This window comes from Pleurodeles waltl, chromosome 11, assembly GCF_031143425.1.
Source record: "Pleurodeles waltl isolate 20211129_DDA chromosome 11, aPleWal1.hap1.20221129, whole genome shotgun sequence".
Taxonomy (NCBI): domain Eukaryota; kingdom Metazoa; phylum Chordata; class Amphibia; order Caudata; family Salamandridae; genus Pleurodeles; species Pleurodeles waltl.
Genome location: NC_090450.1, coordinates 565,959,054 through 565,986,873, shown reverse-complemented (window position 1 = coordinate 565,986,873; position 27,820 = coordinate 565,959,054). Strand labels below are relative to the sequence as shown.

Sequence of the window (27,820 nt, the reverse complement as noted above, 5' to 3'; positions counted from 1 at the left end):
TATCTGCTATCCGTCACCCCACCGGGATCCCCCTCTTGTGAAAGTCTTATCAGTGCTCCATTTCCTGGCAACTGGCTCCTTCCAAGTGATAGTGGGCTTGGCAGCAGGAATGTCACAGCCAATGTTCTCAATAGTGCTGACCAGAGTTTTGTCTGCCCTGACTAAACACATGTGCAGCTACATCGTTTTCCCCCAGGTGGATGATTTGGCCACAGTGAAAGCTGATTTCTATGCAATGGGACATATCCCCAACATTATTGGGGCTATTGATGGAACACCTGTTGCATTCCCCCCCCCCCCAGTGAAATGAACAGGTCTTCAGAAATCGAAAGAGCTTTCACTCCCTGAATGTGCAGATCGTGTGCCTGGCGGACCAGTACATCTCCCACGTCAATGCAAAGTATTCTGGGTCTGTGCATGATGCCTTTATCCTGAGGAATAACAGCATCCCAAATGTGATGGCCCAACTCCAGAGGCACAGAGTGTGGCTAATAGGTGAGCCCTGGTTCCCACCCAATATATGTTGGTATATGGGTATGGTTTGGGACCTAAGGGTTAGTGTGTGGCTAACAGTTGTCCCTCGATATTTGCAGGTGACTCTGGTTACCCCAACCTCTCATGGCTACTGACCCCTGTGAGGAATGCCAGGACAAGGGCAGAGGAACGTTACAATGAGGCACATGGATGAACAAGAAGGATTATAGAGAGGACCTTTGGCCTCCTGAAGGCCAGGTTTAGTTGCCTTCATCTACTCACCCAAGAAGGTCTGCCAGATCATCGTGGCATGCTGTTTGTTGCACAACCTTGCCTTGCGTCGCCAGGTGCCTTTTCTGCAGGAGGAGGAGGCTGGAAATGGCCCTGTGGCAGCAGTGGACCCTGTGGACAGTGAAGATGAGGAGGCAGAGGATGAGGACAACAGAAGTGCAATTATTTGTCAATACTTCCAATGAGACACAGGTAAGACAGTATTAATACACATATAATTGAAAGTTTGATGTGTGACATTGTCACTGGCAGGCTGTGTATTCCTACTTCTATGCCCACTCACTGTACCCTTTGGCATCCCCTTTTGCAGATGTTGGTGCCCCACTATTGTTCCTGATGTGTTCAGTACAGCCAACTACAGGTCTTTCCAATGTAAACTTTACTGTACAGTTGAATTGCAATGTTTGAACCTTTGTTAAACGAATAAATTTTGAAATCATTTGACATACGCCATATTTGTGTTTTTATCAAAGTGTGTTTACTGCAGTGCTCTGAAGAAGAGGGGGTAGTGCAATGGGCTGGGGTGATGATGAAGGAAAGTCCAGGATAGAGTCCAGTCTATTTGTATCACAGGTTCATTGTCCAAGGGGGCATAGGAAGTGGATCAATGGCAGTTCAAGGTAGACAGGGTGACAGAGTGGGACACAAGGGTGACAATCAGGAGAGTCTTATTTCCTGGTGGGGGTCTTTGCAATAGTCTCTGGCTTCTGCCTGGATTGCAGGGAACATTAGCGGGGTGGTTCTCCTTCTGCAGGGGGCGGGGTGCTGGTGGCCTGTTGTTCCTGTGGCGGGGCCTCCTGTCCACTAGCAGCAGCGGAGGTGGAGTGCTGTTCGGTGGTTTGGCTAGTGTCAGGGGCCCGGTGGTGTGCCACTGCCTCCCTCATACTGTTGGGCATGTCTGCCAGCACCCCTGCAATGAAGACCAGGGTGGTGTTGATATCCTTCAAGTCCTCCCTGATTCCCTGGTACTGTCCCTCCTGCAGCCGCATGTTCTCCTGCAACTTGTCCAGTATCTGGCCCAGCGTATCCTGGGAATGTTGGTATGCTCCCAGGATCACGGTGAATGCCTCCTGAAGAGTCGGTTCCCTGGGCCTCTCCTCCCCCTGTCGTACAGCAGTCCTCCCAGCTTTCCTGTTGTCCTGTGCCTCTGTCCCCTGAACTGTGTGCCCACTGCCACTGACCCCAAGTCCCTGATTGTCTTGGGTTTGTGGTGTGGCCTGGGGTCCCTGTTGTGGTGGACACACTGATGATTGATGTGTCCTGGGGACAGAGGTATGGGCCCGCTGGGTAGGTGCTGTGGTGGTGTTTCCTGAGGGGGGAGGCTCTGTGGTGGTGTGAGACTGTGCCTGGGTAACTGACTGGAGATCCCTGATGGGCCAGGTTGGTCATCCAGATCCAGGCGACCAGAGCTGCTGTCATCACTGTGGGCCTCTTCTGTGGGGGGACTGGATGTTGCTGGCACCTCTTCACTGGTGACATTGGGTGGGTTACCTGTGGGGATGTAAATGCTGTGTTATTGTTTCTGCATGTGACATATTGCACATGGGTGTTTTGCCCTCTATGGTTGTTCTTGCACTGGCAGCTTTGACTTGTGTGAGTTGTTATTTGGTGGGCTAGGTGATTCTCTCTAGTGTGCATGCTGTGGTGATAGGTGTCCATGAAGGTCTGTGAGGGGTGTCCATGCATTGGTGTTGCATGCAGGGCTTGGTATTGGGATGAGTGGGTTGTGATGGTGAGGTATGTGGGAGGTGGTGGAGTGATGGGAGTGAGGGTAAGGGTGGGGGTATGTGATGGCATGCAGGTCAGGGGGTCATAGTAATAGAGATTTTACTTACCAGAGTCCAGTCCTCCTCCTACTCCTGCGAGGCCCTCAGGATGCATGATTGCAAAGACTTGCTCCTCCCATGTTATAAGTTGTGGGGGAGGAGGTGGGGGTCCACCGCCAGTCCTCTTTACTGCGAGATGGTGTCTTGCTGCAATGAAACATACCTTCCCCCGTAGGTCATTCCACCTCTTCCTGATGTCATCCATTGTTCTGGGTGCTGTCCCACGGTGTTGACCCTGTCCACGATCCTCCGCCATAGCTCCATCTTCCTAGCAATGGATATCTGCTGCACCTGTGATCCAAATAGCTGTGGCTCTACCCGGATGATTTCATTCACCATGACCCTTAGCTCCTCCTCAGAGAACCTGGGGCATTGTTGTGGTGCCATGAGCGTGGTGTGGGTGATAAGGGGGAGGGTGTGTGAGGTGATGTACTGGGGTGTATGATGTAAGTTGCGTGGATGGTGCATAGGTGATGGTGGTATGTGGCTCTGGTTGTGTGGGTGCTCTTGCTGTCTCTCTCTCTTCTGGCAATGGTTTGTAGTCATAAAGAGTTGAGGGTAGTCTGGGTGTGTGTTTCATAGTGGGGTGGGTGTGTGGGTGTGGTGTGTGTGTGTGTGTAGTTTGAATTGTCCAATGTGGTGTTGTTTTGTTTGCTTGTGGGTATTTTGAGCGCAGGGTATGTACCACCAATGGTTTACCACCATTGAATGTCCGCCGCGGTGATTCGTGGGTCATAATGTGGTGGGTGTAGTTCTGTTGGCGTAACAGTGTGGGTTTTGCTACCGCCGGTTTATCACTGACCTTTGGGCTGACGGACTTGTGTGTGTGGCTGTATAGTGACAGATTGAGATTGGTATGTGTGTGTCAAAATATTGTTGGCGGTTATCCGCTGCGGCAGCATTATGTTGGCAGCAGTCGGCATGGTGGTAAGTGGGATTTACCGCCAATGTCATAATGAGGGCCTATATGTTTTTCTCCAATTTGCTGGGAAAATTCATTCTGTCACGGTTTCGGGTGGGTCTGATCAGGACTCTGGTTGGGACACCCCTTGAGGTCACAGAATATCCCAAAGAGGTAATGTACTGGGGCAGAAGAGCAGCTAAAGGCATACACAGGAAAGGACAGCTATGGACAGGCACAGGAAAGTAAAAGCAGAGCAACCCTTGTGTGAACAAACAGGAAACAGATTACTAATGGACAAACACGCTGGGGTTGTACACAGAGTAGGGCGCAGAACCTCCCACAGTGACAGGGAATGTCAAAGCCTCTGTGCAATTTGCTCTTACAGATAGTCACCTTGCCAGCCCCATAGAAAGGAGGCAGCAGAAGTGATTCTGTCTCTGGACCCTATAGCACAAACAAGGATAGTACTTGCATACACAAGACAAGCTCTTGTGGGTCCAGCCGGAAACACAGTGGTGATTCCTGGAAAAACAGCAATAGCACACTGTCACTGTTAGGCACGAAAGAGAACGTATAACACTAGACAAGGATAGGGGCTGGGATTGCCTCCTGGAGACCAGGAGCCAATCCCAGTACAAAGGAGGACACTTATACACTGGTGAAGACTGATAGAACACTTACCAGACACAAATACCCTGAGGAAACAGAAACAGAAGGAACAAACTGAGAGGCAGAGGCAGGAACTGGGAACAGGCTCAGGCTGAAGCAAAGGCAGGACTAGGACTGGAAAATAGGGCGCAAACGTCTGGCTGGAACAAACAGAGACAGGACTGGGAGACAGAGAGCAGGCTCTTCCTGGAACAGGCAAGGACAGGGCTGGAATACAGGGAGTAGGAATACGCAGTAAACAGGACTGGGAAACAGAGAGCAGGTCTGGGCTGAAACAAGCCGGGAGCAGGACAGAGAAACGGGGAGCAGTCGGTGGAAGAAACAAACTGGTACAAGGCTAAGAGATAGGGAGCAGACTCTGGCTGGAACAATCAGGGGCAGGGAAGAGAAACAGGAAACAGGTTCAAGCTGGAACAGAACAAGAACAGGAACAAGACTGAAACACCATCCGAATAGGGGTCTGTAACACAAAGGAATCGAACTCCAATGCACGACGGTGATCTTGAGGAAATGGCTGCTTATAAGCAGTTCCAAGCTGGGCTGCACAGGAGAGGTCTCAGGTGTGTGTAGTTTCAGACACTTGCAAGACCTGGAGGAGAGGATCCGGTGAAAAGGAGCAACTGGACTTCTCCCATAGAAAACAATGGGAAACAGAATCCAGGCTTTCCTGACTACCAGGCTGTGCATTAAGGGATTTGCAGTCCCAGGAAGCAAATGTAATACTACAAAAGTATACCATGGCAAAAAGAGAAACAAACAGGAGTCAGCAAGGGACTCTAGATAAGTGTTCAAGGTGATTCCCAGGCTACCGACAGTCCCCTTACAGTGCCCCCTAGAGATGGGACGATCGAGTCATAACACATTCACAATTTAATAACATTCAGTTCAATTAATTATAGCCGAATTTCTTTGCTTGTGGCTCCTCAATAGAATTCTTACTGTGATGGCCTGAACGAGTAGGGCTCTTCAAAGGAAGGATTTTATACTGTCTACCGTATTTAGAATTAAACCTGGATGTAAAGGACAGAAAAAAATATTTACCCTAACATCCTGGGAGAAACCTACCAGTGTGTGGGACCATTAGCTTTTGTTGTTTTTCAAAAACAAACTGCTTTGGGAGTTTGCTTTTGTCTTTAAAAAACCCAACATTTTTTAAAATTATGCTGGGCAGTCATCATGTCTGATGGTACTGTCCTTCAAAGATATCATGCATAGATAAAAAACTGTCATGGCAGCATTACCTGTCAATATAGACAGTTGTCCACAGGTCAGCATACAACTCTAAATTTAGTGAGCAGAAGTTTCTGGAGTCCCAGAGAATGGAGTTAACTCTGTCCTTGAAACCCTATTAAGGCTCATAGTTTTTCTTCCTTTTGTTATGAGATTGGAATCAAACCTCTCAATCATACTGTGTTGGTCACTTCAAAAGAGGCCTTAGGCAATTGCTTCTATTTTGATAAAATCACCCTTAATATTAGATAGCTTTATGTTACTGGTATACAACATTTCCCGTTCTGGCTTTTACAAATAATTTTTTGGTGTTTTAGTCTAATCTGTTTAGTTGAACTTACTTGAAATTAATAATTCCGTAATGCTCTGATTTGCTGCAGAAAAAGAGGTGGTCTGATAACATGGAGCCTTTTGGTAATCCTGTATATGGCCCTGGGAAATTTCCATGACTTTGTGAGTTAGAGCAAGTTCATAACTTTAGAACAGTAAACAGCTTTAACTAGTCTTGCAAAGGTTTTAATAATCTTCATCATTAGTCACCTCTGCAGGTAAGTAGGAACATTTGTGGAGCATGAGACAACTGCAAAAAGGGCCCCCCAAGTCGGTATGTCTTGGCTAATGGTGTAATGGAGCGCATTATGTGCTGTATCTCTCAAAATAACTAGGAAACCTTCAAACATTTAGAACCTTTAGACTAATAAGTTAGTGCCTGCATCTAAGCCAGTTTTAGCACTAAGGGCCACATGTCAACAAATCACAGACTTTGGAATCACAAAAGTGCTTATCATTATGTACAAAGCATATTTTTGACTAGTAAAAGGACTTTTGTATTGTTTCTGAATTGCAAACAGGAGAATTCATAAAGGGGTTTCCACCCCACCTTTCCAATTCAGAAAGGAATTTATTGATAGTTTGTGACTGCAATTTCTCTTCCAAACCATTGATGTCCTTACAACCCGTGTGTTGGGGTGGTAACTAACTTGCAAAGGGGAAGGGTTCCGCTTAGGATGCCTTTGTGTTTGGGAATTGTGTTGGCAGCCTCAGGGGAAGACATTTTTCAAATCCAAAACCTAAGGAACATGGACTGCCTTAAAAAATATTTTTCATTGTGGAATGGAGTCGAAGATTATGGTGCACTGTCCCTTGCAGGCCACCATTTCTGTGTTTAGGACCAGTCGCAAATTAGCACCTGCCTAATGTATATTTAGGATGCAGGTAATTCTGCAACTCCCTGAAATTAAGTATTTTGGGAACCGATTGAACAGTACACAGACTGGTTTGGAAAATACTATTCCATTCTCAAAAGGTATGTGCATCATTTGCGTTCATTTTTGTGAATGAAATAATAATACAACATGATCCTAATGGTCATAAGGAGCTGCATGCCAATCATGTTCACTCCTTGTGTGCAGTTCTATCTGATGTAAGTGTAGTGAGGCCCAGTTTTACCCACATTGGTTCACTCTTTTAGCTTTGTTTTTTATTTTACATTTTACATTTTACACAACTGAGCTTCATCACCCTTTAACAGTGACATTTTACACACTTTGCTTGGATTATACTATTCTAGGAATATATTGTATGAGTTTCTTGTTTTAATAGCCTTTCTCTGCATTATAATCGGTATATTCAGTTGAAGGCTAGAAACGCAACACATGATATCCTAGTCACTCTGATTATAAAAACGATACACTGACCTGGAAGGGACAGAGGGAAACTCCGGCTTCAACCGTCCTGGGATGAATGCTGTGTTTGACATGCTGCTCTGCTAGCACTAATCTTCCAGCTTCCCAAAACGATTGCCATTCCTACTACAGGCTTACTCTTGACACAGTTCTCCAGGTATGAGGACTAGGGCTAATCCCTGAGATTGGGCAAAGGCAGAGGGTACACCTACTACGCTGTTATGCCTATAGACTTAGGGGGTTATTCTAACTTTGGAGGAGTGTTAATCCGTCCCAAAAGTGACGGTAAAGTGACGGATATACCACCAGCCGTATTACGAGTTCCATAGGATATAATGGACTCGTAATACGGCTGGTGGTAAATCCGTCACTTTTCCGTCACTTTTGGGACGGATTAACACCTCCTCCAAAGTTAGAATAACCCCCTTAGTGTTTTGTATGTAGGAACCTCTAGAAATCATTTACCATGGTTGGATTTTTGATTCTCTTCAACATCTTCACAATGATGGTAACATTGCTTTGTGTCATCTGCCTAATTATCACAGCTCATTCTCTCTGTGCAAGAATATGATTGTTTCAATAAATGTATTGAATATGTATTTTGTATCTCTCATCATGTCATGTGTAGGTTGCCACAATCACCTTTCACCCTGGTAAGAGTAGGGGTTTAGGTGAGGCACAGTTAGTTAGCCAGGAGTTGGGCTGACAGTTTCTGATGTTGTGGAAGGAGTCAGTCCCCTACATTTTGAAGTTCTGCCATACTAATTCACAGTCCTATTATCTTAGTAGGAAACAAATAGCATAAATACCTGTTGAAATCTGCATAAGGCTTAACAAAACAAAGTTTACACTGTTTAGACAGAAGCCAGGTAAATAGTGAAGTAACTTGCTATTGCATGGTTACTAATTCAGTTATGCACATTGTCTCCTAGTTATCCGGTCACCAGTTAAATGATAAAGATTATTTTCAAGTTATTTGCAGGACCACCAGCAGTACAGTATGTAATTTCTGTTATTTCTGCTATTTAGCTAGCTGTTGGGTGAATTTGAACTGCTTCTTGCCCGGCCACTGGTCAAACAGTATATCTTTTTTGTTATTTAACCAGCAGCCACACAAATAATTATGTTTATTTACTATTTGCATGATTGCTCACCTAATTGTACTTGTTTGCTGTTTGGCCTAGAAGCTGAGTAATCAGTGAAGTTGTTTTGACTGCTGTCCAAATAGGACAAAGCCTCTTATATTTGGCCAGTGGCCAAATAAATAGTGATGCTTCCTTGTTATCTGCATGGCTTCCAGCCAAACAGTGCAGTATCGCTACCATTTAGCCTGAGGCTCGGTAAATAGAGAAGGTTTTCTGCTATTTGTATGGTCACTAGCCGAACAGTGCATAATCCCTACTAATTGGCCAGTAGCCAGGTCAATAGTGAAGTGTTTCTGCTATTTGCACGACCACCGGACAAACGGTGCAGAATCACTACTATCTAGCCTGTATAAATGGTGAAGGTTTTCTGATATTTGCACGTCTGTCAGTAAAACAGTGCAGAACCTATATTGCTTGGTATGTGCCCAGATAGTAGTGAGGCTTTTCTGCTATTTGCAGTGCCACTGGCCAAATTGTAAATACAAATCTACTATTTAGCTGGCAGCCAGATAAATAGTCGCTAACTTTTTATAAATATAATAATAATAAAATTACCCAAGTCTGCAATCAGCCCCCAAGTTTCCTTCATGGAGATCACAAATCCACAGGCAGAGCACACTGACAATAGCAGTGTTGGTGGGGCAGCACATGGGCCAAATGGAAAAATTAGCCACTCCAGTTCATCAGGGCAATAGAGGAGATCATTGGATGTGTCACCCACACCAACCAAATTAATCAAGTGGGTCATGATTTTTTTTATTTATTTGATGATTTTTATCTAGAGCAAACATGATCTGTCAGGGTATCAGGGTGATGCATATATGGTAGTCAAGTCATACATGCAGGGAAAAATGCAATAAGGAATAAGCAGGCAGCAGTAGAGATACAATATACCAAACAGCCTGGCTGACGCAAGATCTGGAGGTGTCCACAAAAAAATTGTCAAGCTGAGTGACAACAGGACTAATATTGAATGAACATAATCATTAGCAGCATTTTACTTCTTTTTTTGAAGAAGGTAATCGAGGGGTTTGTTTTGTTTCAGGAGGCAGTGCATTCCATATTCTTTGGGCTAGATTGGAGAGGAGCGGTTATAAGTCTTCGTTTTGTTGAACATCTATGGTTTCAACAATAGGAAATTAGGGCCAGATGTAGAAAGGTTTTAACGCGTTGCAAACAGTGAAAATCGCTGTTTGCGAGGCGCTAAACCCACATCGCGAAGCGCATTCCCATTTTGCGAGTCGGTAACCTGGTTACCGACTCGCAAAATGGGACTGCGAGTCGCAAATAGGAAGGGGTGTTCCCCTTCCTATTTGCGAGTCGCAGCACGATGTAGGATTGCTTTGTGACTACGAACGCGGTTGCAAAGCAATCGTAGTTACCACCAGTGTCACACTGGTGGTAACCCATTTGCAAAAGGGAAGGGGTCCTCAAGGGACCCCTTCCCCTTTGTGAATGGCCTTGAAAAAAAAAATTCAGAACTACTGAAAAAATGAAAAAATGAAACTGAAAAAATGAAACTGACACGTTTCATTTTTTCGTTTTGTAATGCATCTCCTTTTCCTTTAAGGAAAACGGGCTGCATTACAAAAAAAAACTGCTTTATTTAAAAGCAGTCACAAACATGGTGGTCTGCTGTCTCCAGCAGGCCACCATCTCTGTGAGTGCTGCGACTCGCAAGGGGGTCGCAATTTGCAACCCACCTCATTAATATTAATGAGGTGGGCCTTTGCGACCCCCCTTGTGACTCGCAGAATGGTGTCAGGGACACCATTCTGCATCCGCCATTTCGACTTGCAAATTGCGAGTCACTCAGACTCGCAATTTGCGAGTCGCAATGCTGGTTTTTCCAACATCTGGCCCCTAGTGCTTCTTGAGGAATGACTACCACCAGACAGTTGGAGTTCTTTGGCCAAGTAGACAGGAGTGTTATGGTGAAGGGCCTTGTGTGTCATGCAAGCTATCTTCAACAAGATTCTTGCTTCAAAGGAAGCCACTTTAGATGTTTTAGGTCTGATGTAATGTGATTGAATCTTCTGGACCCTGTGATGATTCTAGCATCTGTGCTCAGTGTGGCCCTTAATGGAACCAGTTTTACTTTTGGTATGCCTGCAAGTGTAGCACTGAGGTAATCTAATCAGGAGATGACTAGGGATTGGACTGCTAGCTGAAAGTCATCAGGGTGCAGGAAGAGTTTGAATTTCCTTTGTATGTTCAATTGGTAATTGTCTCCCCTGGTGGTTGCACTGATATGAGCTTGCATATTCAGGTATTTGTCAAGCGTTATACCTAATGATCTAGTATAGTCATGAACATGGGGGCGCAGTTTAGAGCTGTGAGTTGTTTAGGCCATTCTTCTATGGAAGCAAAGTCATTGTGAGGGGCAATCAAGAGGAATTCCACATTCAGTGTGTTGAGCATGAGGTGACTGTGGGTTAACCATTGTTGGGTTTTCAGTGGGGGCCAGTTGAGATCTTTAATATCTTCAGGTGAGGAAATTTTCAAATACAATTGTGACTCATCAGCGTACATATGGTAGTGAGTGTTTGAGAGCTTCAGAATTTTGGTAGGAGGACCATAAGCAAGTTGAATAGTGCGGATGAGAACATGGATCCTTGAGGAACTCCAATCATGACTGGAATAATGTCACAAAGGGTTTGATTTTGATTCTTTGAGCTCTAGTATGAAGAAACAAAGAAAAACAGTTTAACATAGGATTGGATAGCCCCATCCTTTTCTCAGGAAAGTCAATCATGCTGCCATGTTTGACAGTATTAAATGCAGAGGAGAGATCAAGAAGTATAAGAAGGCAAGGTTGGTGCTGATATAGCACTTTCAGAGCATCATTAACAATGTGTGTTAGAGCCGTTTCAGTTCTATGTCCTGTTATGAAGCCAGATTGGCAGTGGTCTAGGAAACTGCTCAATGTGGGTGCTGAGTCGCAGGTGTACGCATTTCTCTGGCAGCTTTGTTAGTGTTGGATGTTGGTAATTGGATGGAAATTATCGAGCTCAGACAGGTCTGCATTTGTTTTTATAGAACTGAGATGACTTGTCCTACCTTTAAACAATCAGGAATCATGTCCTGAGAGAGATATACATTGACAATCTTAGTCCGTAGAGGGAGCATGTAATATCTAATCTCTTTGTTGAGCTTGGCAGGCAGAGGATCAGTAAAGTGGTTGGAGGGTTTTATTGATATTATTGTTGTGAGTATATCAGCTTCATCTGGGAGTTCGAAGGCATTCCAAGTAGCATTATTTTTGGTAGTAAAACCAGCATTTGGGGATCTCACCAGGTGTTGCACTGGGAGGAGACTGGGCTTGACCTGGCTTAATAGATGCTGAGAGGTGAGTAGCAGTTTTGATTCAATTGTCCTTGTCCTTTCAGTGAAATAGACAGAGAAATCATTGCTGCTTGGCAATGACACACTATCTACCAAAATATGGTTAGATTGGAAAAGTGATTGTTGTTTGATGATTTCGAATAGTTATTTTTCAGTCTGATTTTGGCATTATGTGGTTTGAGCCCTAAGGAATTCTGCTTTTGAACTTTGGATGCGTTTGTGATGGAGGAAGAAATTCTTCATGATCTCTCAGCAAGCCTTAAAATGCACCTCTCCTTATGTAGGTTGCTGTTGAACCAGGGTTTGGAGTGTCTACTTGGTATTCTTTTTAGCTGTTCCAGAGCCATCACATCAAGTAAATCTGACATGGATTGGATCTAATACTCAGTAAGGTCATTCACATTTATGCTGTTTATTGGAGAAGGTACACATTTGTTGCTGATAGAAGCTAGATTGGTTAGATTAATATTTCTCAAGTCTCTGACCCATTGTCTGTATTTACGAGGCAGGTCCTTTCTAGTCAACACTTTTTCCAAAATGAGGAAGGAGATTGGGTAGTGTTCTGACCAGTCACAGGGTGTAATGGATTCAAGTTGTTTGGCATTATCCTTAGCGATGATTAGAACGAGGGTGGCGCCTCTTTTGCGAGTTGGGCCATTACATGACTGGGTAAGGTTGAGGTCTCTAAGGAAGGCCTTGAAGGTGTTCAGTATGCAGTCATTTGAGTCATTCCAGTGATTGTTGAAATCCCCAAGGAAGATCTGCTTGGTGTGTTGGTCCGAGTTAGAGGAGATGGTCCCCATTATTTGTTGGATGAAAGGTAGTTAGTTTACCGGGGTAATAAATCATGTGTAGTTTGCACACAATCTTGTCATTGTTTTAAATTTCAGTATTTAGGTATCTACAAGAGGGCAATAGAGCAGTGTTTGCATGTTTGAAGGTGAGCATGGAGGGATAAATGCCTGCTATGTCATCCCCAGCTCAAGCATGATCACTTTGCAAATATAGCAACACAGGGAAGGAAAGCATCTAATATGAGCATTCCGAATCCACAGATGCTTACTGCAGCAAGAAGTTTGCAGCCCTGACATCAGGCTCACAGACATGTAACAGGTGCAATCATGTACGCTCCCAAATCTCCTGGCAGCAATATTGCATTTTCTGTTATAAAACTTTGGTTGTCTCCAAACATTATTCACAGTCTACTTATGTGTACATGAAAATGCTCAGAATGGGAGGTTCTTCTTTGATGTCCGAGCAGACAGAATGCAAGCACAGCCTCGGTGTTATTGACAGTGCTGTGGGAGCAAGCAAGGGCTCTAACTGTAAGCCGAGCACTGTCTATATTATAGACTGAGCAAGGGCAGGATCATCCAAGCAGCATTACTGAAGTGCCAGAGCCACTTTAAAAAAAACCCACAGCTGTCAGTGGTCCAGAGGAGGAAGGTCCCCCAGAAGTGCACTGATGCAGAGAATAAAGCCAGGGAGATCACCCACCACTTTGGCTCCTCCATTAGAGGTCTGACCCTAGTTTTACGATATTGCTTGCCAAAACCACCAGCACACTGAGCTCCACCATCAGCTTTCTTCAAAGGTCTCTCTTAGAAGCTCCCGTATCCCCAATCACCATTGTCAATGAAAAACTAGTCAACATTGAACTTCAAGATCAAATACATGCCAGCCATCTCTTGCACGACTATAGTTCTGGCTTTAAATCACGCTGCAGCTAACACAATCTACCTTACACATTACAGGTGATGCACCTCTGGACACAGATGAAGATGACTTCAGCACCCTCATGTGGCTGGACCTCTCACCTGCCTTTCATACTATCAACCATTCTACCCTCATCCACAAAGTGAGGTCTTAAATGGAATTCACTAGCAATGTCCTTCACTGGTTCTCCTCATACCTATGCAACTGAAATCAGTTCATTCATATCGGCAGCTTCAGGTCTCATAAGATACCTAGCACCTGTAGTTCCCTCATAGTTCAATCTTGTCCCCTGTCATCTTCAACCTCTGCATGGAGCTCTTTCTTGCTCTACTCACTGATAACACCATACAAAATTACTAATATACCAACAATATTCAACTCTACTTGGAATGTCCTCCTCATAAGACATCCAATGGCTCAGTCACTGCACCTCACCCAGAACTGGATGTCCAGCATCCAACTTAAGCTCAACCCCATGCAATAATATAAATATTATTTGTTTAGAATAACAACAAATAGCTAGTCCAAACCTGACTTAATGACAAACACTTCCATATCTTAAAACCTCAACTTTCAGCCAGTGAAAAGTCACTTCTATTCACCCGGGACTCAACACTCACTGTCAAGGAACATACAGACCAGAAAGAAAAGAAGCATGTGGCATGTTACCAGCTCTCTCTAGTAAAGAACGTGAAAGAGTTCCTCTTAGAAAGTGACTTCAGAACTGTTGCTCAAGTCCTCATACTCATCATTTGTATGGGGTCTACACCCTACTTTGTGGCCACCCAGAGTTCATAGTGGTCACACCAATCTACCCTTAAGAGTATTTTACATTAACACATCACCTGCATCCTGATGGAATATTATTGTGTCCTCTCCCCAACCCACTCTATGTTTCAACACAGCAGCACCATTTATAAAGCTGCCACAACCAGCACCCTTGACTATGTGGCTGAAAAGCTCATCTTGTGGGGTTTTCTGCACACCCCTAGCAAGGTCATCATCAAACTGGAAGCTAACATCTACACCCCTGGTATCTAGAACAAAATCCCTCGATCCATAGAGAATGCTGCAAGGCTGCACAATTTATGAAGGAGATGAATACACGGTTCTTTCAAGAACATTAAATCACAATGCAGTAGCAATCCAATAACCAGCTACCTCTTCTATTGTTTGTTTACTGAATGCTTGCCTTTGACCCTGTACAGCACTTTACTGCCTTTCTGGCTAAGCTTACACTATCCACATACCTCATACATATGTACATACATATATTGTACCATGTGATATGGTGTGTCAAGTGTATTTTGTCAAGTGGTGAGCTGTGGTTGGTTTGGGTGTGGTGTAACCTTCAGCGGTATGGTAGTCTGTAATGCTTAAGGGCTGTTTGGGTGTGGTATGATCTTCAATCCCATTATCAATCCTTTAAAGTGGGTCCAAAGAGGGTTTAGTGGCATTCTGTTCCCAGTTAACACTGTTCTGCGTGTTTCAGTGAATTGTTTTAGGGGTTCCATTAAGCACTTTGTTTACATGTTAAAAAATATATCTTTGAGGATAAAAGAAAACGCAACAGCTCCAGATCTATGTTGTAGGCCATGTTTGCTTCCACATTATTGATAAGCAGTGCAGGCTTGAGTCAGAAATCTATATATAAAAGTAGAAGTAGTTTAGTGTGGAGCATGGTGCTTCTGCTCTCCCTGTGATGTCAGACCTGCTAGTTGGAGCATTGGTCAAATTTATGGCTGTTGATTGCATTGCCTTATTTTCAAGAGAACACACAGTTTACTTCGTGGTTTAACACATGATTTTGTAGGTACCTTTTGTAGGTAGTTTAGTGGGCTGGATACTACATCAAGTTATGAAAGATATCCCTTCTGCTGCATTACAAGTGCCACAGGTTTTAATGCACTTATTACAGGAATGTGGACTGAGAGACAGGAATTCAATCTTGTTGGGTTGATTTTCAGGTTGGTGCTGGACATCCAGGTCCGGATGAGATGTAGGCAGTATCTGAGGAGCAGGATGTCTGCAAAACTTTAAGTAGAGTTGTGTTTCATTGACATTTTGGTAAAACTTGGCCTGTCAGTAGAACACCAAGGGGTTCCATCTAGAGGCTCAAATGACAGAAGGCAAAATTGAACCATAAATTGAATCCACAGGTGATAGGGGTATTTTGGGACCTGGTGGTGTACATATGAACAAAATGGTGTTGATTAGAAAAGTAGGAAAGGAAGCAGTGAAGGACATTGCCAATAACCCACATTCCCAGACTCCAGAGTATGGATGACATTTAATGATTGACTATGTTCAAGGCAGCTGAGAGGACTGGCAATATCAGGAGGTAAGGGTCATCTTTGTCTGTGGCCAGGAGATCATTATCTATGAAGAATCATATGGCAGTTTCCATGCTACAGCATGATCTGAAGCCAGATTGGTAGTCATTGATGTGATCCTGGAGTTGAGCTTTGTCTGATTTTCAATGATCTTGCAGAAGAAGGGTATGTGAGGGATGGATCTGTAGTTGTTGAAGTCATCAGGGTGTATTGTAGTTGTTTTAGGAGTGGGAGGATCTAGTCTATCCTGAGAGATTCTCGAAAATGCTTTTAGTGAGGAGTCATGGACAAAGGTGAGTAGGAGGGAGAGAGCTTCCCTGGAGGGAACTTTGTTGAAGGACTAGGGTAAGACATCATAATAGGAAGTGGTTTTGACGAAGCTGAGCATGTTGGTGAAATTTCTGATAGATAGGGCTTAGAACAGTGGTGATTAACCTGTTGAAATCTGTGGACCCCTGCTTAATCATTACTGTAAGTTGGGGACCCCAGTAAATCATTATTGGAATCTGGGGACCCCCCACAGAGTCATTACTAAAACCCAGTAACCCCGTCCTAAGCATTTTCAATGATTTGATCCTCAAAACAATAAAGACAAAAATCTAAAACTAGTATTCTTCAAACTAGTACACAAATGATGAAATATTTAGTTCATAAAGACATTTTTAAAAATGTGCATTTTAATTTGAAGGGGAAGGTTGGAGCTTTTCTAAATTCAATTGAGGACAATCATCATTCATACTATATTCTGTTTGATATACTTGAACTGCTCCCACAAATCTTTCTGAACATAACTTAATTTTTAGCCTCCAGTTTCAAATTCCTTCATGTTTACAGAATGTCTAAGCTGTCATAAGTTTGAAGCTGGTCACATCATAGAAGTAGATGACTTGCTGCACTCCTGAAGTGCACCTATATAGTTAGCTGCATTGACCCTTCTATCACAGCCCGGGCACTTGCTCAAAAGTGTGCCCTAACAGTCTATGCTGCTGAAGAATCAAGTTTTGCTAAATCTTGACTCTTGCAAAATGCGCCTCAATTGACTTTGCTGTTGCAGCCTTGACACTTGACCAAGTGTGCCTGAACAGTTTAAGCAGCTGAAGAAGATAACTGTGTAAGCCCATAGCACTTACCCCAAGTGTCCCTGAACAAACTTGTATAATGGCTAGCTAGTGGTACCTGCCCAATTTGTGCATTGTGGAGTGAGATACCGGAACTGACAAACATTAAGAGAATTGGTTCCTGCTAGTGCCTACCAAGCCAAAAGGGGGAAGCGCTGCTCACATACTGAAACCTACAATTTGGTACCTTAGACTAAGAGCCTCATGATGAGTTTGGCAGTCTTCAGACCTCCATACTTGTGGTGGTGGTCAGACTGTTGCACTCCTGGCGATCCGACTGCCAGATTACGATCCTGGCTGTTGAACCACCAGGACACCACTGTCACCTCTGGGATCACAGATCCCGACGGGGTGGCAGTGGTCAAAGTCATGGTCAGCCACGGTGGTACCCTTGGCAGCACATCTGTGCTGACCACAACTTTATTTTGTGCCAGCCTTTCCATGGGAGTGGAATGCCAGTGCTGGGGGTCACAGGGGGCCCCTGCACTGCCCATGAACATGTTATGGGCAGTGCAGGGGCACCCCTTCCCACACCCTCATAATGCACATTGTCTCCGGTGCAGACAGTGCGCATTCCAAGGGTGCTGGTTTGGAAGGCATTGAACTCGGCTCCTTATAAGGAAGTCAAGACCAATGCAGTCGCACTGTTTCCACCCAACTGACCGGCGGAGTCGTCGTAATACAACGTTTCCAATGGTCATCCAGATGGAAACATAATACGACATGGGGTGAGGCTGCTGCCTTGACGGCGGCTACATCCCTGCAGCCTTAGTGGTCCAACAGTCAGACCGCCAAAGTTGTAATGAGGCCCTAAGAGATGAGGAAGGGGCTGAGGGGCCATCCTCACCAGGCAGCAGTTGTCTGATGTACCTTATTATTATTATAGCCTCTGAGTACCTTATTATTATTACATAGTGTATAGAATTGAGGTTTAATTAATAATAAAGCACTCCTCTTTTTACAAATATAAGCCCTATGCTGGACAATCACTTGGTGAGTGCTAAGCCTGTTGTACTTCTACTCTAACCTCCCTGAGAAGCCTGTGGTTGTTTGCCATCACTATCACTGAGATCCAAGCAGGGGTTGTAATTGGCCTGATCTGCAGAGCCATAGTAGGACGGACCACGAAACATCAGAGACAAACAACCCAAGCCACCATAGTTGTGGCCTAGTAACTCCTGCTTTCTCCTTCTCCTTCTCCTCCCAAACAGGATTTAACAGTCCACTGCCCATCACAACACAGCACAAAAGAACACCAATGTGCTTCATATCACATGACATTGAACTGTAGAATGGCCTTGAAGCAATACAACCTACAACTTCATAACATACACAGCACTCATAAACATACAATACGGCTTCTGGAACCCATTACATAACAATGCTCCATCCATCAGTGTAGTAACTACTCCACAAACTAAGTACATCACCAAACATACCAAATGTCTCCCTGTAATGCACCACCCTATAAAGCAATTTTCTTGTTACCTGGGAAGCCTCAAAATGTTCATAAGGCATACCTTAATGTGTTAGCCCACACAATGATGCCTTCCACATGTATTCTAATAATGACATCCAGCTAATGTCCTCTGACCAAAGTAACTGAGTGGAGATGGGGAATATGTGGAAGAGAAACACACTGCAGGCCGACATACAATTTGTCAACAAATAGGCAATTAGAAGTTTTGTGATACCACGTCACAAGGAGAGATATCTGCAACCAACTTCAACTCAACATCACCCATCATGAATGAGAGTACAATCAAGGAACCTGGTGACACCAATACACACAACCCATAGTGTACAAGCTTAATATCATTGCAAAAATGTTATTGAACACAAATTTCAACTAAAAATATTGTGATCACAAGAAAATCATTGGCCATAATAATGCAGGTAAAACTAAGATTTACAAATGTTTTATTTAATATTGGTGTGAGTGATATTGACTTTTTATTATTTTGTGATGTTTTATTAGTTTCTGTGTTATATCTTATTAACATTTTCTTGTTTAATATTTGTAATTTTAGTAGGGTTTATTTTTTGCTTCGGAAATATATTTAGTGATTTTTAAAATTTTTTATGTTTTTTCCATTTAGCATCGGGTTCATGGGTTTGTGTGGTAAATGTGTATATTATATATATTATTGTTTTTTAAAAATAGATATAATATTTCCTTTCTACATTTTACTTGATTAGTTGAACAATTAATTATGCAAATGAATTAATTTACACATTATTTTTTATTTTTTATTTGTAATTATTTTTTATTTTACTTGAGTAATTGTATTGATAATTATGTAAGCTAGATATTTTGTAATTGAGTCATTTAATTATTTTTACTGCATTATGTTTTACTTTGTTGAAATATTTGGCTTTTTTGTTCTATTTTTGTATTAATTGTGATTCTCTTATTTAAAAGTGGTTGAGTTTGTAGGAGAGGAGGGTGAGAAGTGTTTTAACATGAGTTTTTAATAGGTAAATAGTTAAAATTGGTATTTTGTTTTATTCAATGAGAACAATTTCTTTACAATTATTTACATAACTTTTATGAATATTTGAGTGCTTACTACAATGGTAAATATGTATCTAAATATTTTCTTTATTTAAAATTTTTCATTATAAAGGGCCTGATTATGAGGCTGGTGGTCTTGAGAAAGCCAGCCCTGTGGTGGCTTTTCAGGACCGCTGTTGCTGTGATGGTCCAACCAACACATTATGGCCCTGGCAGTCAGACCGCCTGGGTACCAAAGGGAAACCCTGGTTTCCACCCATAGCCCAGCGGAAAAGTTGTAATGGGCCCGGCAGGGAGGTAGCCAACATTGTGGCAACTTCCCCGTCGGAAGTTCGACAGACAGCTTATCCTGTCCGCCAAACTCGTATTGAGGCCCACAGTCTTTATGATGTTTTTTACATTATGTGAATTATTTTAATTTTGTGTTTGGTTGTTGGATGTGGAAGAAAGTATGGATGCATTTTTTAAAGTATTTTCTATCAATTTGTTTTTTGTTATTTGTTAATTGGTTAAATTTCCTGTTATTTCTCTATATTATTATTTTTAATTTACCTTATATACTTTTCTTCATTTGTTTGCAAGTTTCAAGTGTGTGTGATAATTTGCACTATTTTTAAATTCCATGTTTTGTTTAATGTGTTACATTACTTATATAGTTAATTTTAGGTTATTTTATAATTAAGATATTTTATGACAGATGTTTTTCTACCATTATGTTATGCAATAATATTGCATATTAATTCATGTATACATTAATTTATATTTTAATATATTGACCTACATTATTTGCACATACATTTTTTTCTGAACCCTGCTTAGTTTGAAGTGAGAATAATAAATGTGACCCATCTAAAGTCCAAAATGTTCCCTTTTGCTGCTTAGGATGGAGTTAGACCATTAAATCGACCCCTCCAAAGTCCAAACATTTCCTTAATATTGCTTAGGCTGGAATTAGAATAAATTTGACCCTCCAAAGTCAACACCTTCCCTACTGTTGGTTAGGTTGGGGTGGGAATAGCAAATTCTATTCCTCCAAATTTTAGCACTTTTAGTACACTTTTTTACCTTGAAGTTAAAATATTCATTTTAGTTTTTTTCGTTTATTGAATTTGGTTGTTTTTGTTATTTATTTAATTTTTCTGTGTATATTAGTTTCAAGATGGAACTGTAAATAATTTATCTTTTTAAAAATGGAATCTATTTTTTATATATATAGAGAGAGAAAGATAGAGAGAGAACGGGAGGGGAGGGAGAGAGAGAGATTATATGTAATATTCTTTTTAAGTTAATTATTTCTTAAGTTATTATATAGGGGCATGCTCTTAAATATATATATTTACCTATGTAATGTCGATATTATTTTAGATTACACTGCAAATAGATGGTTTAGATAACAATGCAAATTGATTTTTTTATCACCATATTATCTACCTCAATATTATGTCACAACAGCCACTTCACATCCCAAAGCCAAAGCGTTACTACAAGATACCTCCCACAACACTGAAGTCGGTGTAAGTCACAAGACCAATCTCCCATAAAAATTTCCATGGTGATAGGCCACACCCAGAAGATAGCAGTAAACCAGAAATTAGAATTCAAGGGTACAAGAACCATGTAAAAAGCAAGAACATATAACTACTAATAAAACTTCAAGAAAACATTAAAAAAAACCACACACAAGACAAATAGTGGTCTGTTTCCTAAATTCAAGACAATTAGGATATCAAAATAATCCCCCAAAGGATATGCATTTTTTTAGGCCAACGCATCACCATTTTACCAACATCCAAAAAACGCAAATATGCTGCTTGACGTATGATGTAGCTCTGTATAAAAAATCAGTAACATAACATATTGAGGACTATAATGTCGGAACACTTTGGACATGGTGCACTTCTTGTTGAATTGTATGTCGTGAATCAGTCTGGACCAGGGCAACCCTTTCTGGGCCCTGAAGATTTAAATCGAATTCGTTCATTTTATGCACAGTCTAGCTGCTTGACTTTGAATTCTTTCAAGCTTCAAGATTTCTTTTTATAGGGCCGTTATAAAGGTTATTTTTGCAGAAAGTGAAATCACTATGTTTGGGCTCACTTGTTAAAATTTTTGGAACAACTAGTGAGTTAATCTACATGATTTGATATGAGAGCCACGTTAATTTTCAAAGACTTGCCTTTCTTTACTCTGTTTGAGATTAGTGCTGGAATTAATTTCTTATATGTAGGAACGCAGAAACTCGAAAATGTTATTACAGTCTCCGTTCAAAGCAGATGTGTCCTCGTTTGTTTCCAATCCAATTGACTGATGAGAGCCATGGGTATGAATCATCCACAGTTACAATATGTAAGGTACAGTGTCGGGTATTCTGCTAAGAATTTGACTTAGGCGTATGTGTTTTTTCTACGAATGATGTTCAAAAACAGCAAATACCTCGACCCGCTGCCCTGAAACATCAAAGAGGCCCAATTGCACGTATAAACTTAGTAAAGAAAACTTTAGAAATGAGATTTTAAGGCGGAAGGATGATAAATATTTGAAAAGCCTTCCCACCACAAGAAAGAGCTAGCAGGTTTTAGTCAATTTGGGTTACCGCTGGGATTTTGTGTGTCAGAACATCATTATGAAAAATATTTGACAGAAATATTGTGCGCAAATAGGCCCATATTTATACTTTTTTAGCGCCACATTTGCGTCATTTTTTTACGCAAAAGCGGCGCAAACTTGCAAAATACAATTGTATTTTGTAAGTTTGCGCCATTTTTGCATCAAAAAGAGGCACAAATGCGGTGCTAAAAAAGTATAAATACGGGCCATAGTGTCTACAAGAATATCTCTTTGTAGATTTTCTATTGCTTACTCCAATGATGCGATATTCTCGTAAACAATGTTTGAAACAAAATATTTCTGTCAGATGACATTATCGTTATGTTATTCTTGTACCAAACTTGGACCGAACATTTACAGATTGTCAATCAGTCCATCAAAGCACGAAGAGCAAATACGCTAACAAGTGTTTCCAATGCAAAGGGTCTCACAATTGCTTGAGTTAGAGCTGATGGCAATGTAAATTCATAACTGGACTTTTTGCCATATAAATTGGTCAATTCTGCCTCATAGTTTTGTCTTTTCCTGCCACATAATTCCAGTGGCCCTGCATAAAAACGAAACCACTTCCATGTACCTTCTTCGTCTATGTGCAGCCAAAAATGCAATTGTTGCCATTTAGCATCCTAATTTAAATTTACCACGCTAATTCCACTAGAATACTATTTTCGCTGCCCCACCATCAGAGTTACTGGCTGGCTAACACAATTCCCACAAAAAACACACACAACAGCGACAGAGCAGTAAGAAGAGAGATAAACTAGAAAGATCACCCAAAAATATCCAGAATGTTCAAATAAAGTGTAATAATGATGTTAAGTTGGCCTGAATCATGGTCATAATTGTAATAAAGAAAGATTAATAAAATATATATACTTGTCATGTAAACCCAATAAAAATCTTTATCAGAAATAAAATATATGGCATTAGACTGTAAAGCTCAGTCCCTAGAGGACACCACAATGAAAATAGCATTTGTAAGAAACATGGTCAAGTAACTGACTTAGTGAACTGCTTAGTCTGTAAATGTGTATGCAGCCAAAAAGTATATGGTAATAATGTAATATTGGTCATGTCTTTTAGGGCAGTCAAGTGGGAATGAGCTGGCTGTGACAGGCCACAACGAGGAACTACATGCTTGTGGCAAAACATCTGAAGTGGTGACAGAGTGTTGAAAATCAGCCTCTGAAATAAAGTATAATAAAGTGATGAGGAACAAATGTATCAGCTGGAGAGGAGCATCAGTCCCCACACCACTGGGTTGACTATTTGATGGATAAGCGTCAGACAAGACCGAAAAGTGAATTAAGTCCTAGCGAAAAACTCCAGAAAAAGTACTGTCAGCAGAAGAATACTTGCACAAAAATAATTCACGTAAAGAGAACTATCACATTCTCACTTTGAGAATCCCAAAGACTTGGTTTATCACAAAGTTGTGAACTTCGTTGGCCGAATTTAAACTTCACACAGCAGTAATCAACACGCAAATCACAGCATCAGATACTCAACCCACTGAGCTGATTCCTGTTAACTGTTGGAGCGAAATAGGACAGAGGTGAAGAACACGATGCACCTTATCTATTAATTTATTTCGATTCTCAGTGTGCAATTGTTTGCTGGTCACTTGGGTGTGTTCTGGAAGCCCTCAACCTTTTTTACCAAACATACTACGCTGACCATGCGAGGATCTGGAGGTTGCAAGTTCGAATTGCAGCAATGCAGACTCAGGCTCCTGCCATCCTGAGGTCAGTAAACTAAGTATAAATAAAAGTGGGTAGTAAAATATCAGTTATTTACAGCACTTAATGGTTGAATTGCTATATAAAGCGCCATACAGAAAAAAAATATATTATTAATAGCACGGTTGTGAAGCTGCGCTGCTCTCAGAGCTCCTTTCTGCAGGACATTTCAAGGAGCTGCCCTACTGATGTACGCTAAAAAGCCAAAGATCCCTTCAACAACAATCTCCTTACTTTCATGCAGCATCTCCGAGCCATTTCCACTTCTGGAGTGGAGCACAGAAAAAGGTCTGGAAACAGACATAAAATGTGCTTAACCACCACCACGGGAGGAAATAACAGGATGTGCATAACACGCATAAATGAGCATGAAACAATACAGGGATTTACAATGCAATGGGTCTCACATTTGCTCGAGTTAGAGCTGTTAGCATTGTAAATTCCTAACTGGACTTTTCTTGCCACATAAATTGAAAATGAAAAGTAAAACTATTGACACATGCAAGTCAATTCAATGTCCCACGGCCGCCATGAGTGTGAATGCGAAGGAAAGATACAAAAAGGAAAAGAAGTTCGCTCCCAGTCAAACATATAGGCAAACGTGCAATTATTCATGTAACAGGGTTGGTCCCCAAGGCGATAACAAAAACCGCTCTAAGGAGGAACAAACGCAAAGCATTTACCAATGTCATCAAAGGATTTCTGAAAGACAAGCCCACAAACAAGTGAAAGTGATGGGAGAGAGGTGGGCATGTTCAAAAGCCCACATAGATACCAACACGTCAGAAAAGCAGCGCTTGCATGCTGCTATGCTGGACCTAAAAAAGAGAGTGTTGTGGGAGTATGACATACTGAATATATTGTGCCCATGGATGTACCATGCACTCCTTCAGCCATTGCGGTGTTTCGACATGAGCGTTGGGACCCTGCAGTAGAAAAGGGTTTACACAGGAGACCACTTCCTGTAAACAGCTGGAACACAAAAGGGGCTGAGATACATCCTTGATATGGCAGCATGTTTGGAGAGAAGCTTCGTTGTCCCTAGGGAAACCAGAACTGAGAGGAACCTATGAATGAGCCATCAGTTGTAGTCACCTACATTTGTCTTATTGTTTGCCCAGTGACTACGGCATTCCATTAACAACACAGAGCAACTCAGCAAGCTGCAGGGTAGCTCACACCCAATGGGGGTCCTCTTGGTCATCTCTCCGCAGTAGGACATCAGATACTGACAACAAACAAGAACTGCACTGTTCTTCAACCTGGGAGTCCTGGGGGGCAGGCACTTTATTGCTGAACAGTTGCACTGGGTGGTGGAACTGGTGGACTCCTCAGGTGCCCTTCGATATTTCACAGTGTAGCCACGTAATTTTCCATACATCACTGATTTCTGGCATTTCTTATTTCTGCTGAGTTACTTTAATACTTAAGGTGAATATTTGACGTGAATGACCAGAATGATTTTCATTTTCTTGTAGGCGAATGTCGACAATACACACTATTAGTTCCTGCTTTGCTGTTTAATCTGTGTTTAGAGTTAGTTGGTTAACCCTTTGGCCTGATTAGGAATAGTAGTGGTATTTATTGCACGTGCTAACAATATCACAGGGTGCATCATTTATAGAGTGTATTAAAAACCACCTTGTAATAGGGTGACAGTAATGGAGGCTCACACTTGATAATATAAGGATTGTGAGTTATTTTATTAAAAGGGTAGTACAGTTGTGTAAGTTCTATTCCTTGTTCTCTATTTCATTCTTCTCTTTGTCCCTTTCTTCACACGTAGTCTTCACTCTATCCGTTTTCTTCTTCTTTCCCCAGATGGTGACTCAGGAGGAGCATGGAAAGACCAACAACACAAGAGCGCTGGTGGGTAGGTAAGTAGTACAGTGACAATTTTAATTTCTTTCTCTTCCTTCTTTCTTATTCTGTCTGGCTCTCCTCTCCTCTCTTTCTTTCCTTTTCTTTTCTTCTCTCTTTTCTTGATCTTTCTTTTGTTTTCTTGTGTTATGTCCTCTTTCCCGGATTTTCTTTTTCCGTATCTGCTTAACTTTCTGATGTCTGTGGCTGGAATTTCCTCTCTCTCTCGCTCTCTCTCTTTTTTTCTCTCTCTTTTAGTATCTCTTTCTCCTGTACAGGTATTCTACTGGCTCTTATCAAATAAACAAACCATATCTGGTTGTAAACTGAATTATTGGTAAAAAATAAATAAAAAATAACATTATACAGCCCCGAAAATAGACAAGCAAACAAATATCGATGAATAGCAAAGTTCCTTTTTAACAAAACAAAAAAAATCTCCTCTCTTTTCTCACCCCACTTCCACCCCCCTTCTCTGGGTCATCAGATCGTACCTGGTTAGGCCACACTCTTCCTAGAGCGTAGCCGGTCTGTAGACTTTGCCTCCTCCTGTTCGTCCCACCAGGTGTCGGGAAGTCTTCTTGTGGTTGTCTCTTCCAGCATCCAGGATCCTGCGTGGCCATCTCTCTGCTGCTCCATTGTGGTTGCGGCTGGCTCCCTGTCAGCGGTCTCCGAGGAATCCACCTCTCCCCTCGATGAAGACGTGATGGATTTACAAACCTCTCCCTCTTCTAAACGCGCATCCTCATTGGCCGGCAGGAAATTCCCTTCTGGATCACTCACTTTCAATCCTGAAATGCTCCTGGGGCAGTGGGCCGTATCCGTAATGATCGGCCCGGCACACTCCTATTACAAGTTGTTGGGGAATAACATACAGATTTTCGAGTTTAACAGAAACTGGAGGCTAGACATGGGTTGGAATTAAATCTGAACATTGGCAATTCAATCGCAGTGGAAGAGTTGGAGGAGTCTCCACCAGCATCAAGTTTGCCATCCAGGAAAGTCCAAATATGGTGGCTTGACTAATGGTTGTGTGGATAAAAAATCCACTATTTTTGGCAGATTCTCTTTTTCCATTCTTCCTTAATTCAGGCTGAAAGCTAGAAATATGCACAGTATCTTATAGTACTAGATGTAGTAAGCATGAACTGGGCTAAAGCCTGTGGCACTAATGGAGAATGAGTATGTGTCTAACGTGTGCTAGCTCTAGTGATTGGTCAAATGAAATCAGGTTCAATATTAGTGGTACTAACAACATTGATGAAGTGAACTGCTAATCTGCACTAGAGAGTGGTAAACTAGGAAGAATCTTATAAGGTCCTTTAGAGTTCTCCAGAATGAAACCACTGGAAAACACACATACACTCTTGTGGAGTGCTTAAGCTAACAGAAAAGCATAGTTCTCTAAAAGGGAGCAACAGAAGCACACAAGTAAAGAGGCTATGCTTCAGGGGAGGACACAAAATGAGAAGGCATTGAATAAGAAGCAAGCAAATCTGAGTGATAATAATGCCAACTAACGGTAAACAATGGGAGAGCTTTGAGCCCACCATAATATCTGGTGAGCTAAAAAAAGCTTTTTTAACCAAACATCTACACTGTCTGATATTGTCGACCTAAAAATCTGCAGACTGTGAGCAAATAACATTTTACGAAGAGTCAGGGTATACACTGAACAGTCAGAGAGTGTGGTGGCTGAGGGAGAAACATTCTAGAGGGAGATTGAATTGAAAAGAATAGATGATAAATTAATTTCCCCCACCACAAACGGATCCTTTCTGCATACACAAATTGTACGGGCCCAACTATGCCCCCTTTCCGAGTATACTCTTGAAATGGTTCGATTTGGTGCAACATGTAGCATTTTGTGCCTTGCTGCATCTCCCACTATTGACCAATCAAGCACAAATTTGTCTGGAATTTGGCTTGTCCAAAGAATCACTGACAGTGACGACAGAATTGTTTGAATCAGGCTTCAGGTCTGAATCTCCTGGAAATATTAAAGCAAGGATTTGTGATGTGGTTGAGAGATATAGTGGTCTGAATATAAGGCCTTGGTCCTGTCTGTTGACTAAGGCAGGTAGTTCAAAATTTGCATAAAAGTGGCACATTGTAACTTTACACAAGTTTTTCGGAACTTTGTCTAGATTAGAGGCACCGAACTTCTCGGGGGTTGGTTTTAAAAGGATTTCAAGCTGAGATATTTGCTAAAATGTTAAATCAAGCCACCAGTGTTGGAAGTTGATGAGACATCCGATAGGAAAGCTAAACGTCTTAGATACAAGTTATTACGACTTCGATTTTGATTGTTCTGATTGTAGAGCTGAGAAGCGCATAAATTAATTATGACTCTTGAGAAGGGT

The 27,820-nt window shown here is 41.9% G+C and overlaps 1 long non-coding RNA gene across 1 annotated transcript in view; it reads right to left on the bottom strand.

The window, feature by feature from the left end:
* Window positions 1-26,146, bottom strand: part of LOC138266641 (uncharacterized) — an 82,071-nt gene extending 55,925 nt beyond the window's left edge. The window contains exon 1 of the long non-coding RNA XR_011199595.1: window positions 25,952-26,146. This is a non-coding gene — a long non-coding RNA (uncharacterized lncRNA). The remainder of the gene's footprint in view (window positions 1-25,951) is intronic.
* Window positions 26,147-27,820: the final 1,674 nt, after the last annotated feature.